The sequence below is a fragment of the Leiobunum rupestre genome, chromosome 2 (assembly GCF_980474605.1).
Source record: "Leiobunum rupestre chromosome 2, qqLeiRupe1.1.hap1, whole genome shotgun sequence".
NCBI lineage: Eukaryota > Metazoa > Arthropoda > Arachnida > Opiliones > Sclerosomatidae > Leiobunum > Leiobunum rupestre.
Window position 1 is genome coordinate 11,409,110 of NC_143385.1, and position 17,202 is coordinate 11,426,311.

Here is a 17,202-nt window from a genome sequence, read left to right on the forward strand (position 1 = left end):
CTCTAAAAACTACATGCATGTCCGTTGTCTTGAACAGGGTGTTGGATACTTTCAGCGTGCTTTTGAAAGCAACGCGTGTTTGTTATAGGTAGCTTGATCGTGGGTGTGTCCTAGTTTCGTTGCCATGGTAACAAGTGAAGGATCCACCATTTCATTTAGACGCCATTCTTGATCACGTGATTTTTGCCCACGTGATCGTCTTTAAGCAGACTAACTCTTGGTCCATACTCCATAGTCACTAAACATTGAGTATGCCTCCAAAAAGTGATTTTACAACACCATTTTGCGATGGTTATGCTGCAAAATTATCAATCTGTGATAAAATTAGGTATATTAAGAATTATTTTGTGTGGTGGGATTGATACATATCAACTGACAATGGAAGATATGGGTCTCAATTTTAGGGATGTGCAACAAGCCTTGGGCTTCAATATAGATATATGGCCCAAGATAGATATAGTCAACTATCTAGTCTTAGCAACAAGTTTTTTTGTCGCCTGCTCAAATGAAAGCCTACAAGAGTTTGGAGGCTCACAATTTTTTTACTAGCGGGTGGGTGCAAAATGACATAATCGCAGAGAAGCTACCTGATGGAAACATCCTTCTTCTTGGAAAGGTATCGTATGCATTATTAAGCGTTATTGGTTCCTTTTTGACTAATTATACTCTCTTTAAAACCCAGGTTAATCATTCATAGTCACTTAGAGAAGCACCACTTAGAGCCTGGAGACGTTTTAACGGCACATTGTACCTGTATGGCCGGATGTGGAGAGGCGTGCTCTCATGTGGGTGCACTTCTTTTTGAAGTTTAAACGGGGGTGAAAATTAGGGATTCTGTGACTTGTACCAGTAAGGCCAACACTTGGCTGCCTACGTCTTTGAAAGCGGTCCCTTATTTACCATTAAAGGACGTCAATTTTACGTCTGCAAAGAAAAAGAAACGTAACCTAGTTGAAGCAATCAACTCGATTAGCAACGAATATGAAAATAATACAAGTCCAACGGAATGTAACATCACAGCGAACCCGAAGAAACGTTTTCAAGTTGAAATTGCAATTATGGATGAATTGGACATTTTATTAACAAGTTGCTTTGATAGCGAAGAATAGTCGGTTTCTTTGATACTGTTGCCAAAATACAGCCACGCATTCATACCACCTTCAATGTCAAGCTCTCATATAACGCGGTATTTTAAAAGGGATAACCGAGCTTTATCATGGGATAAATTGTTACAAAAATCAGAAGAAATATTTAAAGAAATATCAATCACCGAAGAAGCCACTAGGCTGCCAAGCAAATGAAAGGAATGCTTGAACCAAAGAGCTGGTAGAATTACTGCATCACGGATGAAGAGTGCATGCCATTCAGATCCGGCAAACCCTTCCGTTAGCCTCATCAAAACCATAAGCTACCCTGATAAACAAGCCTTTACAACTGCAGGGACTAAATGGGGCATTGGAAAAGAAAAGTGTGCCCGTCAAGCAGCTTACGATCAAGTTTGGAAGGGAAAACATGATAACTTCAAATTATTTGATTCTGGATTCGTAATTGATCCAGATCTACCATTTTTTGGAGCTTCGCCTGATGGTTATTTATCGTGTCAATGCTGTGGAGTAGGAGTATGTGAAATTAAATGTTCATTTAAGTTCAAAGATTATACGATAGCAGAAATTTGAGCTCATAAAGTAAACACTTTTTGTTTACGCCAAAATGAAGACAAATCTATTCATTTATCACCTACCAATGAGCATTACTATCAAATTCAAACCCAGATCAGAGTTTTCAAAGCTAATTATTGTGATTTTGTGTTTTGGACCACTAGAAGTTCTAGTAGAAAGAATACATCCAGATTTCCCATTTTGGCAAGAATGCGAGACAAAACCACTCCTTTTTTAAGGTAGCTATTTTGTCGGAGCTTCTAAGTAAATGGTTTTCGACAAAACATGTTTTAAGTGATATTGGAACGAACGATATAAATACGCTGAATTTAACCAACAAACTCCATTGTTTTTGTCAGCAGCTCGAAAGTGGGAATATGGTTTGTTGCGACAAGAAAGACTGTGATAAAAAATGATTCCATTTCGATTGTTTAAAAATAAAAAAGCTCCAAAATGTAAAGAGTGGTTTTGCCCAGACTGCAGTAAGTTCAATTTCTTTAAATCGAAACGAAGTTGAGCTCTACCAAAAAAAAAAGCTGTTAAGTGATAAATTTGTTGTTATGTTTCTGTTATGAAAATATAACTTTGTGATATTAGAGAGATTAATAGAACGTTTTAGAAGTTTTTAAATTTATAGTTTTAGATCGGGTTTTTTATATTGTTTTAAAATTAATTTTTTAAGTAAAAAGTAGCTCATTCATGCTGCAAAACATAGATGTCGCACTGTTCTCCATTAGTTGTTAAATCAAAAGTGCGTTCACAGGTTTTAAAGAATTTTTGTTGGATAAAAACTTCCTGAACATTTTTTTTCAACTATTCAAAAATGTCTTTCATTTCATTTACTATTTTTAAAACGTTTTTATTTCCAAAAGAAATGTATTTTTAATTGCATTTTCGAGATTTATATAAAAATTTCCATAATCAATTTCCTGTTTTTTTATATGGGTATACTACCGAGGGACATAAATTTGTTAACGCGCAAGAAACTCTAGCAATTTTATCAAAGGGCAAAACATTGTCACCTTCCTTTTTAGTTACCATTTCAACCGGCAGGCAAGTTTGTAATATTTGGTATTTATTTCTAACCAAGCCTATAACTCTTTCTCCATGAATTCGTAGATGTGCTATTTTCCTAGTATTAACGATTTCCAAAGCCGGTAGTTGATCTTTTCCTTTGCTAAATGCTGGTATTGCTAATTTAGCACAACAGAAGCCTAAGGTTTCAGCGGTATCAAAGCCCCGGTCTGCCAAAACCAAATCATTGGGCAACAAATGTTTTAGTAAACCAGAATGTTCCGTTAGATATTTATCACTAGTTCGTCCCAACCAGCCATCAGAAATAAAACTAACAGAACCTTGAGGCGTAATACCGATTAGAAATTCACAAGTATTGTGGTGTCTGTATTGTGATCACGGTATGGCTCTAGAAAGGAGTGACGTTGGTCTCTCTATGAAAACCTCAAAGCAATCTATTCTGACCGCTACCTCACTGTCAAAAGCATTTTTGAAGTCTGGTGGCAATGTTTTATAAACAACTTTATATAGGCGTTTATACATGGCTTCAAGCCACTTAACAAATATTCTACTTGTCGTTGATTCAGAAATTTGAAAACAGTACCCTAAATCTTTTAAAGGTAAATTCAATCGTAAGCGTGTTAGAAAAATCTTAAATTCTTGAAACTGAGTCAAAGAGTTGCGATATGAAAAGGATACACTTGTGCAAACAAATTTGATAAATTCATTAGAATTGTAAACCATTGCAAACCAGTGTAAAATTTTACCATTTCGTCATTTTCTTCAAAACACTTCTCCTTGAATTCAAATTGCAGTGCTTTTTGTCTAAGAGCGTACAATTCTTCTCCCAAACATACATTAATGAAATTATCTTTCTCACAAGCCGACAGATCAGTTTGACAATTCACACTGCGCGTATAATTGTAGGGATCAGTATTTGTAGTAATTGACACCGACCCATTAGAGGTTGACGTTGAGCTATCTTTGATTGACACTGAACCATCGGCAGTTGATGTGGATCTGTCCTGGGTTGAAACTGAACTATACAGTAATGGAGTGGAGTTATACGTAGCTGGAGTAGAGCCGTTTCATTCTAATATTTCCTGGAGAAACACCTCGGAAAATAACCTTTTCGTTCCCATCATCCAATTGCAAAGTTGGTAAACAGTCAGGATTTGAATCATCAAACAATTGGCGGGTTTTCCTGTAATTTAATTTGTATTAAAACCAAGGTTTAGCAGCTGAGAAAAGCCTAAACTTACCAGAAATAAAATATAATCCACAAACAACTGTACTTGGTTTTGCTGTATGGTCATTAACATCCTCACGATTAATAATCTCAAACCACTTCAGCCTCTGTAATGTTGATAGTTCCTTAGTTTTAGCGCACGGATTAGTAATTGATGCTGGTATTTTAAAATATGACAGCGTACTCTTCCAATTTCTTCTACTGTTACAACTACTGATATTGCACTTAGACATTTTAGAAAACTGCAATATTATACGAATTTTAAAGAAATGAATAAAAACCACTATTGCACAGTAAAATAGTTTTGTTTATTAAAACGCTACGGCCGTTTCGGCGCACTAACCGGCGTCGTCGTAGCGTTTTAATAAACAAAACTATTTTACTGTGCAATAGTGGTTTTTATTCATTTCTTTAAAATTTTAAATGTACAGGACAGTTCCACAATATTTGTTATACGAATTTAATTAAAACGTTTACTTGAACTTATAAGAAACAAGTTCAACGTAGGAGCTAAGGCTTAAATTAAAACCCGATGCACCGCTAGAATGATCACGTGGTATTTAACCGCGATCCTGTGACGTATTAAAATAATATGGCAGCCGTTTAAAGGCGGAGCTTAGCTATGACGTATGCCTATGACGCTACGAACAAGCTACCTATTGGTGTTGGATATGTTACGTTATGCTATCTTGACTATTGTTAGATAAGGTGTTGACTATGCTATGTTGGATACTTTCAGAGTGTATTATTAATAACGCCCATTTTCTTATCATGATGTTCATTGATAAAATTGATTTTTCACTAAAGAATGATAAGGTGATTCGTATCGTGGTTGAAAAAGTGCTGATTTTGGTAAAAATTAATATAATTTTGTCATATTCTGCTTATCAAGTCAATGTACAGGGTGATTGAATTATTGTTCCTACTGAACAGGGTTATTGATTAAGCTTTGCGGTAAAGAGGAGCCGGGTTCGATGCCAGCTTCTGGCACTGGGTAAAAACTCGGAACAGCTCCTTCCGCGTTGAGTTTGCAAGTTCTCTCTCCACTGGCTTAAGGGGTTTTCCCTCGAGATCTTTGGTTTCCCCTTCCATTAAAACTTGGAGAGGTTAACGGTAATAGTTAGTGAAGGGAGTTGTTGGTTCACGTGGCATGCAGGGCTTGCCACCTTCCTCCCACGCATTGTAACCCGGCCACCGGAATTAATGGCAATAAAGTTCGCTCGATGACTTAGCCCTAAGGTGGTGCCTTGGGTATTAGCCTAGCTGATTATTATTATTAAAACCAACATCGCGAACGAGATAGCGTTTTATACCCGATGTATCGATATATCGTGTATTTGAATCGAGAGGCTTGGTTATGAGTTTTTCTTTGGTTGTTAATTCTTAGTGGGTTAAATATGTTAAACGATAGGGTTTCTAATATAGAGGGTGTTTGAGAAAGCCCACATTTTCCAAAAATTCCTCTAACGTTATACTTTATTTTCTCAAAAAGTGGTTTACTAGTGTTATGAAATTTTCTGGGTATATTTGTTAGGTATGGAAGGCTTTCTAAATTTAAGAAAAATCGAACGATTTTTCGCGGTTTTGGAAACATTTTACCGGTAGGTGTCACACAAATTGTTTCAATGGAAAGGTTGTGGACGCTAGTCGAAAATTTAAAAAAAAATTGGTTCGGTTGAAAAAGACCTATTTTTAAATGAGTTTGGACTCGGAGTCAATAGCCTTTTTAGTTATACATTTTAGAAAAGGGAAAATGGTAATTAGCTTTAGTGACAAATGTGTTTTCAAAAATTCCACCTTCTGACGCAATGTACAAGAAACTCGTCGTTTAGATACGCAACCACATGTTGGTGAGCTGGCGCCTCATCTTGCTGGAACCAGATACTTCTGTACTCGGCCAGAGGAATGTCGTTCAACTCGTCGGATATTCAGTTTCGAAGGAACTCCAAGTAGTCTTGTCCATTCACACATTTAAGAGAAACAGCATGTGGTTGTTCTGACGGTTGAATGGCCCATCTCTTCCGAACGAACAATAGTTGAGCGTGAATATCCCGGTGTTTGTTAGACACGAAGCATAACCAGTTGCAGGCAAGGAAAGAAGACAAAGACCACGAAACTTCGTTAAATGTTACAACACTGTAATATTAATAACTTATATTTACAGATAATAATCTATGTATACAGAGTGTTTTTATTAGCTCGAAAAAGTGATTTTTGCAAAAACTATGTTTTCTAGAAAGTTGAAATTTGTACTGTACATTATACGTGCCGGGGGACATTTTCTACCAAAATTGCATCTAATCGGAAAATATTTTCACGTTTTTTGAAAATTTAAATTTTAACCGCTAGGTGCTATAACACTACTCTCCCAATGGAATTCAAAAAAAGTTATTTTACCTTGCCCAACTTGTCACTTTTTCAAGTCGTATTTTTTCAGTGAAAAAGACGTCTATTTTTTCGCGCCAACGCTATTTGTACGTTTTCGGTGACGCTCTACAATTTTCTCATTGACAATTTTCTTATAGCACCTAGAGGTTAAAATTTAAACTTTCAAAAACCGTGAAAATATTTTTCGATTAAGATGCAGTTTTGGTCCCCCGGCACGTACAGTACAAATTTCAACTTTCTAGAAAACATAGTTTTTTTTTAAAAAAAAAACCACTTTTTCTATTTTGCAACCGAAATTAAATTCCCTTACATTTCCCTGATTTTTAAACTAATTTTTAAAATTATCTGACTTTTCAGTGATTTTTATACCCATATTCAAATTCTCTGACCTTCCCAGGAATTCCAGGTTTTCCAGGTACCGTAGCAACCCTGGATTAGAAAATTGGTCTTATTCCATTTCATAATGAACTCTTTCTGAAACAACCTGCGGTACGGCCGGTCTCTGCTCGGGCACTTCAGCTTGTGTTAATTATAAAATAGCGTAACCATAAATCATTTCAATACAGTCAAAGCGGCAACTATCATTTTGGCAGGTCTCTTCGAATAGAACAGACTTTTTCCCTACTACAGATAAGTTTCAAACGAGGCTAGTAACTATAGTAATGGGGAGTGAAGCTCGCCATTCCAACAATAGCCAAGCGAGTCGAACGATAATCGCAAACATCTACAGAAAACACGGTCATACGCGTCCCCTGTACAAAGAGACCTTTTAGAAAGAAAAATATTCTGAAAACCACCAGCATTTAAGTTCAGTTAAGCAGGAAGTCATGAGGAATATTGCACGAGAAAATAATTTAAAGCAACTGTCGGCTCTATCATTGCCACCTGTATTATGAAAAGGCCCCTGTTATTAGAGATGATCATGAATCCATCCGATTCTTCGAAAACGTCACTTTACTGGAGAGCGTGGTGCCATCTATTTATGGAAAAGAAAGCTAATATTTAAAATAGCGAAATGATAACGTTGTAGAGTATTATAGTTAGACAACTTATACTCCATTTAGTGAACTTTAACCGAAATTATACAGAGATTTTTTTGCTCGGAAAAAAATATTTATACTACTGATTTCAAATTAGGAAAGTCAATTTACTATCCCGGGGGACATAAGTTTGAGAAATTTTAGCGTTTTTGGTAATGTTTTTCACCAAGTTTGAGAAATTATTTTTCATTACTAGGTGCGAGATAAATAATTCTATAATAAAGTTCTAGTCCGTTATTGAAAACTATAAAAAATTGTTGACTCGGCGAAAATTGCAATTGTTTGAAACGATAATTAAAAAACGAACAAGTCTTATACAGACGTATTAGAGTTTTTACACTTTTATAAATCTACACGGATTGTTTTTAAATGCAGATATTTGTTTTAAGTTACAATCAAAATAGAGCGTTCTATAAAATCGGCCCAAAACCGGATAACATTTTCATACAGACTATAGAGCTAGTTCAGCAGGACTAACAACTTTTGTTATTCTTTGGTTTAAGAGAATTCGGCTTATGTCCTGTCTTTCTATGAATATTTTAGAGACGTACCTTTTAGGAGTTGTAGGAGGGACCCTAGGTGTTGAAGTATGTTTGGGGTTAAGAATATTTTCATGATCTCAGTTTCTTTTTAAACCCGTGGATTTGGGACTAGTATTTTGCTTATTTGCCATCATACATTGATTACAAAAATCATTTAAAATAAGAAAAACGGCGCGGAAATCCGGAAATTAGTGAAGCCTAAAAATCGACTGCTCTCAATTTGTTACGGGTTTGCCAGATAAATATTTTTCTCTCACACGAAAAACCAGCCAAACCTTCGCCTCCTCCGAACTCAAAAGGGGGAAAGCACAGCACACCGATTTTATATAACGCTCTATTTGGTATAAACAAAGAACTTTATAACAATTTGAGTTTAAAAAGAATAGACTAACGCCTACATGGTGGGCTTACCAGGAAAGCAGCCAGTCGTTTTGGGTCCTGAACTGCTCTACATGTGAGTTTGCCTCATAAGAGCCTAATTTCTATTTTTTACAAATATTGTTTATACGTTATTCGTTAGTGTCGATATAGACAAACTTCCAATTGTACTTTATTTCAAGTTAATTTTTTTAAGTATTTTCTATCTAACGGGTGTAATTTTCCTTTAATTTATATTTGGGTCAATTTAATATGAAGTGTTTTTAAACTTCACAATTTATAAGTCAGGGAAGGTTAATTTGAAAAAGAAAATTTCATTCTAGTAGTTTTCAGTGAAAACTTCTAATTTTGAATTTAGGAAAAGGCACTTTGGTGAATGTGAAATAAAGTAAAAATTGGCTTAAGAAATCTTGTAAAAAATCAGTAATAATTGAAGTGGTGCTGTTAATTTTTCGGAAAAATAAAATGCGGAAAATTTTCCACAAATCAGAAAAATAAAAAAAAATTTACATAAATAACTTTTTATGGGTTTTTAATGTTTTTAACTTTTTATCGATACAAAATGTCTTATATCAGTAAACATACTACAAAACATTAATAGTGTTACTTTGCTAATCAGTTTAAACTTGTATAGAGGTTTAGTTTTACTTTTAGATTCGAAAAATGAGGTGAAAATCCCGCTTTATTTCAATTTGAAAATAATATATTAGACTAATCATGAAAGAAAACATTTTTATTTTTTTCGGAAAAATACGGAAATTTTTCCGGAAAAAAGGCCTCGGTCATTTTCCGGAAAATTTTCCGACTTACAACACTTAATTGAAGTAAACTGAACGCAAATATCCTCGCGTATTTTTCCGGAAAAAAGGCCTCGGTCATTTTCCGGAAAAATTTCCTACTTACAACACTTAATTGAAGTAAACTGAACGCAAATATCCTCGCGTATTTTTCCGGAAAAAAGGCCTCGGTCATTTTCAGGAAAATTTTCCTACTTACAACACTTAATTGAAGTAAACTGAACGCAAATATCCTCGCGTATTTTTCCGGAAAAAAGGCCTCGGTCATTTTCCGGAAAATTTTCCGACTTACAACACTTAATTGAAGTAAACTGAACGCAAATATCCTCGCGTATTTTTCCGGAAAAAAGGCCTCGGTCATTTTCCGGAAAATTTTCCGACTTACAACACTTAATTGAAGTAAACTGAACGCAAATATCCTCGCGTATTTTTCCGGAAAAAAGGCCTCGGTCATTTTCCGGAAAATTTTCCTACTTACAACACTTAATTGAAGTAAACTGAACGCAAATATCCTCGCGTATTTTTCCGGAAAAAAGGCCTCGGTCATTTTCCGGAAAATTTTCCGACTTACAACACTTAATTGAAGTAAACTGAACGCAAATATCCTCGCGTATTTTTCCGGAAAAAAGGCCTCGGTCATTTTCCGGAAAATTTTCCGACTTACAACACTTAATTGAAGTAAACTGAACGCAAATATCCTCGCGTATTTTTCCGGAAAAAAGGCCTCGGTCATTTTCCGGAAAATTTTCCGACTTACAACACTTAATTGAAGTAAACTGAACGCAAATATCCTCGCGTATTTTTCCGGAAAAAAGGCCTCGGTCATTTTCCGGAAAATTTTCCGACTTACAACACTTAATTGAAGGAAACTGAACGCAAATATCCTCGCGTATTTTTCCGGAAAAAAGGCCTCGGTCATTTTCCGGAAAATTTTCCGACTTACAACACTTAATTGAAGTAAACTGAACGCAAATATCCTCGCGTATTTTTCCGGAAAAAAGGCCTCGGTCATTTTCCGGAAAATTTTCCGACTTACAACACTTAATTGAAGTAAACTGAACGCAAATATCCTCGCGTATTTTTCCGGAAAAAAGGCCTCGGTCATTTTCCGGAAAATTTTCCGACTTACAACACTTAATTGAAGTAAACTGAACGCAAATATCCTCGCGTATTTTTCCGGAAAAAAGGCCTCGGTCATTTTCCGGAAAATTTTCCGACTTACAACACTTAATTGAAGTAAACTGAACGCAAATATCCTCGCGTATTTTTCCGGAAAAAAGGCCTCGGTCATTTTCCGGAAAATTTTCCGACTTACAACACTTAATTGAAGGAAACTGAACGCAAATATCCTCGCGTATTTTTCCGGAAAAAAGGCCTCGGTCATTTTCCGGAAAATTTTCCGACTTACAACACTTAATTGAAGGAAACTGAACGCAAATATCCTCGCGTATTTTTCCGGAAAAAAGGCCTCGGTCATTTTCCGGAAAATTTTCCGACTTACAACATTTAATTGAAGTAAACTGAACGCAAATATCCTCGCGTATTTTTCCGGAAAAAAGGCCTCGGTCATTTTCCGGAAAATTTCCCGACTTACAACACTTAATTGAAGTAAACTGAACGCAAATATCCTCGCGTATTTTTCCGGAAAAAAGGCCTCGGTCATTTTCCGGAAAATTTTCCGACTTACAACACTTAATTGAAGGAAACTGAACGCAAATATCCTCGCGTATTTTTCCGGAAAAAAGGCCTTGGTCATTTTCCGGAAAATTTTCCGACTTACAACACTTAATTGAAGTAAACTGAACGCAAATATCCTCGCGTATTTTTCCGGAAAAAAGGCCTCGGTCATTTTCCGGAAAATTTTCCGACTTACAACACTTAATTGAAGTAAACTGAACGCAAATATCCTCGCGTATTTTTCCGGAAAAAAGGCCTCGGTCATTTTCCGGAAAATTTTCCGACTTACAACACTTAATTGAAGTAAACTGAACGCAAATATCCTCGCGTATTTTTCCGGAAAAAAGGCCTCGGTCATTTTCCGGAAAATTTTCCGACTTACAACACTTAATTGAAGTAAACTGAACGCAAATATCCTCGCGTATTTTTCCGGAAAAAAGGCCTCGGTCATTTTCCGGAAAATTTTCCGACTTACAACACTTAATTGAAGTAAACTGAACGCAAATATCCTCGCGTATTTTTCCGGAAAAAAGGCCTCGGTCATTTTCCGGAAAATTTCCGACTTACAACACTTAATTGAAGTAAACTGAACGCAAATATCCTCGCGTATTTTTCCGGAAAAAAGGCCTCGGTCATTTTCCGGAAAATTTTCCGACTTACAACACTTAATTGAAGTAAACTGAACGCAAATATCCTCGCGTATTTTATCGGAAAAAAGGCCTCGGTCATTTTCCGGAAAATTTTCCGACTTACAACACTTAATTGAAGTAAACTGAACGCAAATATCCTCGCGTATTTTTCCGGAAAAAAGGCCTCGGTCATTTTCCGGAAAATTTTCCGACTTACAACACTTAATTGAAGTAAACTGAACGCAAATATCCTCGCGTATTTTTCCGGAAAAAAGGCCTCGGTCATTTTCCGGAAAATTTTCCGACTTACAACACTTAATTGAAGGAAACTGAACGCAAATATCCTCGCGTATTTTTCCGGAAAAAAGGCCTCGGTCATTTTCCGGAAAATTTTCCGACTTACAACACTTAATTGAAGTAAACTGAACGCAAATATCCTCGCGTATTTTTCCGGAAAAAAGGCCTCGGTCATTTTCCGGAAAATTTTCCGACTTACAACACTTAATTGAAGTAAACTGAACGCAAATATCCTCGCGTATTTTTCCGGAAAAAAGGCTTCGGTCATTTTCCGGAAAATTTTCCGACTTACAACACTTAATTGAAGGAAACTGAACGCAAATATCCTCGCGTATTTTTCCGGAAAAAAGGCCTCGGTCATTTTCCGGAAAATTTTCCGACTTACAACACTTAATTGAAGTAAACTGAACGCAAATATCCTCGCGTATTTTTCCGGAAAAAAGGCCTCGGTCATTTTCCGGAAAATTTTCCGACTTACAACACTTAATTGAAGTAAACTGAACGCAAATATCCTCGCGTATTTTTCCGGAAAAAAGGCCTCGGTCATTTTCCGGAAAATTTTCCGACTTACAACACTTAATTGAAGTAAACTGAACGCAAATATCCTCGCGTATTTTTCCGGAAAAAAGGCCTCGGTCATTTTCCGGAAAATTTTCCGACTTACAACACTTAATTGAAGGAAACTGAACGCAAATATCCTCGCGTATTTTTCCGGAAAAAAGGCCTCGGTCATTTTCCGGAAAATTTTCCGACTTACAACACTTAATTGAAGTAAACTGAACGCAAATATCCTCGCGTATTTTTCCGGAAAAAAGGCCTCGGTCATTTTCCGGAAAATTTTCCGACTTACAACACTTAATTGAAGTAAACTGAACGCAAATATCCTCGCGTATTTTTCCGGAAAAAAGGCCTCGGTCATTTTCCGGAAAATTTTCCGACTTACAACACTTAATTGAAGTAAACTGAACGCAAATATCCTCGCGTATTTTTCCGGAAAAAAGGCCTCGGTCATTTTCCGGAAAATTTTCCGACTTACAACACTTAATTGAAGTAAACTGAACGCAAATATCCTCGCGTATTTTTGGGGAAAAAAAACAAGTGTATTTAACGATGTCAATCTTATCGTTCGTTTTCTCTTTCAGTTTGGCGTATCCATCCTCTCGATCTACCCTTTTGACCTTTTCTTTTCAAAAAACCCTTCGATGCTAAAATGGTTCAGCAGTTTCCCTTTCATAGATAATAGCCTTAACCAAGTAACGTGAAAACTTTACCTGTTCGTAGCTTTACCTGTATCTCTCACAGGTGGGATTGTAGCGTCCCTTTGGTCCACCATAAAACCTCCGTGGCGAACAGAACAATCAAGAGCGAAGGGTCCTACACTGTCCTTGGAAATTCAAGGAGGATCATACCTTTGTTTTTGGTCCAGGACTTAACAGAAAATTGTGGTTGATAAATTAAATTTAAGGAAAAAATAATTTTAAAACCTGAAAATGGGTTTTCAGAAAAATCTAATTTTTTTCCTGTCTGTTATTTTTTCGCTAATCGCGAATTTACGACAGTTTTTCAACAAGTATTTTGTCAAAGAAAGTCAAGAAAAGAAAATTCCGGCCATTAGAAAAGTTTTTCCTTTCGGACATATTTGGTATCAAAAGTTGCTCGAATCTAGAAACGTCATGTTAACATGTAAGTTTTTTTAATTTTGGTATATTGCAAGTTTACAGATTTATTCAAAACAAAGATTGATATTATTTTTTAATTTGTTGAGTACGGCGTTAAAAAGAACCAATATATTAATAGGCTTAAATTTTTATTTTATATAATCTATTTTAGTTTCAAATTATGTTGCATTGATTTTATTATTTACAAGTATTTTTTCAAGATTTCAGAATTAGGGGGTTAATTATATTATACCAGAATACTATGCAATATATCATTAGGAATATATATTTATTTCGCGAGCAAATATTTATATATGCATATTTTTATTAACTAAATTCCATTAAAAATGATTAAATTTAAATAAGTTATATTACAAAAATTATTGGGGAAAACAATTATCTGAAAATAATTATTTTATTAATTAATAAATAATAGCAATAGTAGCGTAAGAAACGGCCGTAGCATAGTTTTTAATAAAAAAACGTTTTATTGTACAACAGTGGTTTTTATGTTTTATTTAGTTACAGTATGTACATGATAATCTGTAGATATATTTCGGAGATTCCATTTAATTTCTGTTCTAGATCATATGCAATACCTGTACGGAGTGGCGAAACTATTCGAGAAGGAGGGAATGTTCGAACACTACGTGGGACTTAGAGCCGGTGTCATGCTTACCTCTCCCGAAACCGCCCAGGTACGTCGATCAGAAAATTGCTCGTTATTGTTTGGTACATATGATGTGATATATAATGTGGAATTGAAACAAGGCCATTTCCCTCTGGTCACAGGTGGACTGGTGACTCAGGGTGACCAGGGCTGCGTCAAAATTCTGAGAATTATTTCCTTGATAGTGAGGACTAATAATAACAATAAGGCTATCCACCCAAAGCACCACTCCTACACTTACTAAATTACCTTAACAAGTTTTTATGGAAGGGGAATCCAAAGAGCTCGGGGGAAACCCCTTAATCCAGTAGGGGGAGAGAACTTGCAAACTCTACGCAGAAGGATTTGTAAGGCGTTTTCACCCAGTGCCACAAGTTGGGATCGAACCCGGCTCCTCTTGCCGCGAGGTGAAAGTGCTAACCACTACGCCACCCCACTCTCAATTATCAAAACTTTTACGGTTCTTCTCACAGGAAGTGACGAAATTTATTCTCACAAGCTCACTTGGTAAAAAAGGGGGGGGGGGGAGGATTATAAATAAAAATGGCAGCTAATATTTACTTCAGTTTACTTGATGCTGAAGAAAATAAACAGTATGTTATTTTTGTGGATGAATATGAATTTTAGAGTTAATTTTAAATTATAAATGAAATGTTTTCTTCCTTTATAAATTGTCGTGAAATCGTGTAAAAATAATATTTATTGTCAAAGGCTTCGTTCACAACGTTCCTGGGTTTCTCGTAAGCTGACATATTAAGAAGAATCATTTTACATTTAACCATTTTTAGCGAGTTCTTACGGTGAGAAAAATTCCCACGAGGAACTCTTCTCAAGAGAAGAATTCCTTCTTAGAATTTGGCAGCAACCTCACATTTTACTAACTCTATCCGAGCGGAGAAAAAACATTAATGATGTAAAAATATAGCGGGTGCTGACGGAACATGGCTGATATCGGACTTGATTGCATCAATTCAACCCCTACCCCGGTAATAGAATCATTTCTGGATGACCAACCCCTGCCCCCCCCCCCCCATCTTAGTAAAACGAACGACCATTTAAGAAACATTTTATAGCAACCCTGTGGGCGATGCTTCATTTGTGTTACCCAAGAACAATGAAAATAACAAATGCTGGCACCATTAATTTAAACTTTTAAAACTAAATTCACTGGCGTCATCTAGAGTTTAGATTTTCATATAGCTGTGGACCAAGAAGTCTTTAAAGCAAGGGTCAGCTCGACTTGAAGTAGCTCATTTTTCAACAGATGTCGCTGGCGTCGAAATAAAAACTAGATAGTTAAGCTACATTTAAACCCAAGTAATGGCAGTGCTACATCACACAACGTCACCCATGCTTTTTCCTATTAATAAAAAAATCGCGCCCACAATGGCGGCCATGGCCAAAGCTACGGAGTGCTACTACTCTATAGTGGCCCCTCGGTCATCGCGTTGATTTGCTCGTTTTTAAATTCGTCCATAACATAAATAACAGTAATTTTAAGTCCACTTAATAGAGTATAAGAGGTCTAACTATAATACTCTTTTTTTCAGAGTGCCACGATACGGTGTCGGCTAGAACTACTATAATGCTCTACAATTATGGCTAACTGACGACGGTACCATTTGGCAATTTTAAATATTAACTTCCTTTGCCATAAATAGATGGCACCACGCTCTCCAGTAAAGTCGGTTTTTTTTCGAAGAATCGGATAGATTCATAGCCCTCTCTAATAATACAGGTGGCTTTGAATTATATTTTTGTTATACGTATAATTTATTACTTTGGTTGTTATTTTACAGAAACGTATTTTCTTCTGCGTATATTATATAGGTTTCGTGATAACGCCAAGACTCGGTTATCGGTAAAATCTCTTGTAAGAAATAAATATCAAATATTTTAGCAACTTTAAAGCAACTGTCACTCGGCTCTATCATTGCCACCTGTATTATGTTAATCTATCCTATTCTTCGAAAAAGCGACATTTCTGGAGAGCGTGGTGCCATCTATTAATAGCCAAGGAAGCTAAAATTGAAAATAGCGAAACAATAATGTAGTCAGAGAATCATTTATAGTTATTAAAATTAGACAACTTATAATCTACTTACAATTGTTAAAGGACTTTAACCTAAATTATATATCCCATTTAAAATATATGGTTAAAAATTACTGTAATTTAAAGCAAGTGCATGGCGGCTCGACGTGAAGTAGCTCTTTTTTCAATAAATGTCGCCAAGCCCGTAACCAGCTGCCAAAACTCGGGGGAGCTAAAATTTGTTTGGTGGGCACTAAAAATCTTAGTTTTTAACTCCCACTCCTGAAATTAGTAAATATACCGAAATTGGTTTTATTTTGTTATTTTTTAAAATTATGAATTTCGACTTCGTTGAAAACCGAATATTTTATTAAAAATACAGTTAACCGATGTTAAATGATAGTAGGTGCTATTACTTCTTAATATAATATAAATATTCCATTTTTTCATTGAATTAGAAACAAATAATATTTACGACGATTACCTAACAGTTTTATTTTAATATAGTTGGACACACGTCGATGAAATAGTAAGCATGAACTGCAGTTCTATGACCTTTGTTGAAGAATAGTATTGTCCAATAACTTTTCTCTATTTCGTGTATCCTGGTGCCGCTTGTAAGAACCTTGTCCTGGTGTAGCCCAAAATAACACAGGCAATGTTATATCCGTCGAGGCACTTTTGATTCAAGGTTCGTCGAGAAAAATACACCATTTGATTGGCTAGTTAGGTATTTCAATTGAAATATTTAAACTTTTTCAAAACTATAGTAAAAACGTTTTAAATATTTACTGAAATTAAATTGTGATGTAGCTCTCCTTTTTGTTTAATACACAAATATTTTAGATCATATCTTTTGGTAGTTGAGCAATCGATTTCTTTGGGTCGGTCGGGTTGGGGATGCTCAAGTATTCATTTGGGGGCGCTGAGCAACCCCTGGCGCCGCCTCCACCAGATCATATACGGGCCTGGATGTCGCTAGCATCGAAATCAACAAGTTGGCAAGCCAAAATATACCTCTCTTCGGAAGAATTGTCCCTAGTGGTACTAATTTCTCGAGATGACCCTTAAAGATATATCTCCGCAATTCAGAGTTATTTGTTAAAAATGTTATCCCAGTTCTATCCCGCCCGGTATAAAATTTTAATTATAATTAAAATAATTGAGACGAAA

At 35.9% G+C, this 17,202-nt stretch overlaps 1 pseudogene across 1 annotated transcript; it reads left to right on the forward strand.

Annotated features, from left to right (window-relative positions):
• The first annotated feature begins 327 nt into the window (after positions 1-327).
• LOC149956120 (uncharacterized) lies at positions 328-1,749 on the forward strand (annotated as a pseudogene). The gene is made up of 4 exons (XR_016478622.1): positions 328-616; positions 683-1,108; positions 1,172-1,186; positions 1,322-1,749. The product of XR_016478622.1 is annotated as an uncharacterized LOC149956120 (transcript).
• Positions 1,750-17,202: the final 15,453 nt, after the last annotated feature.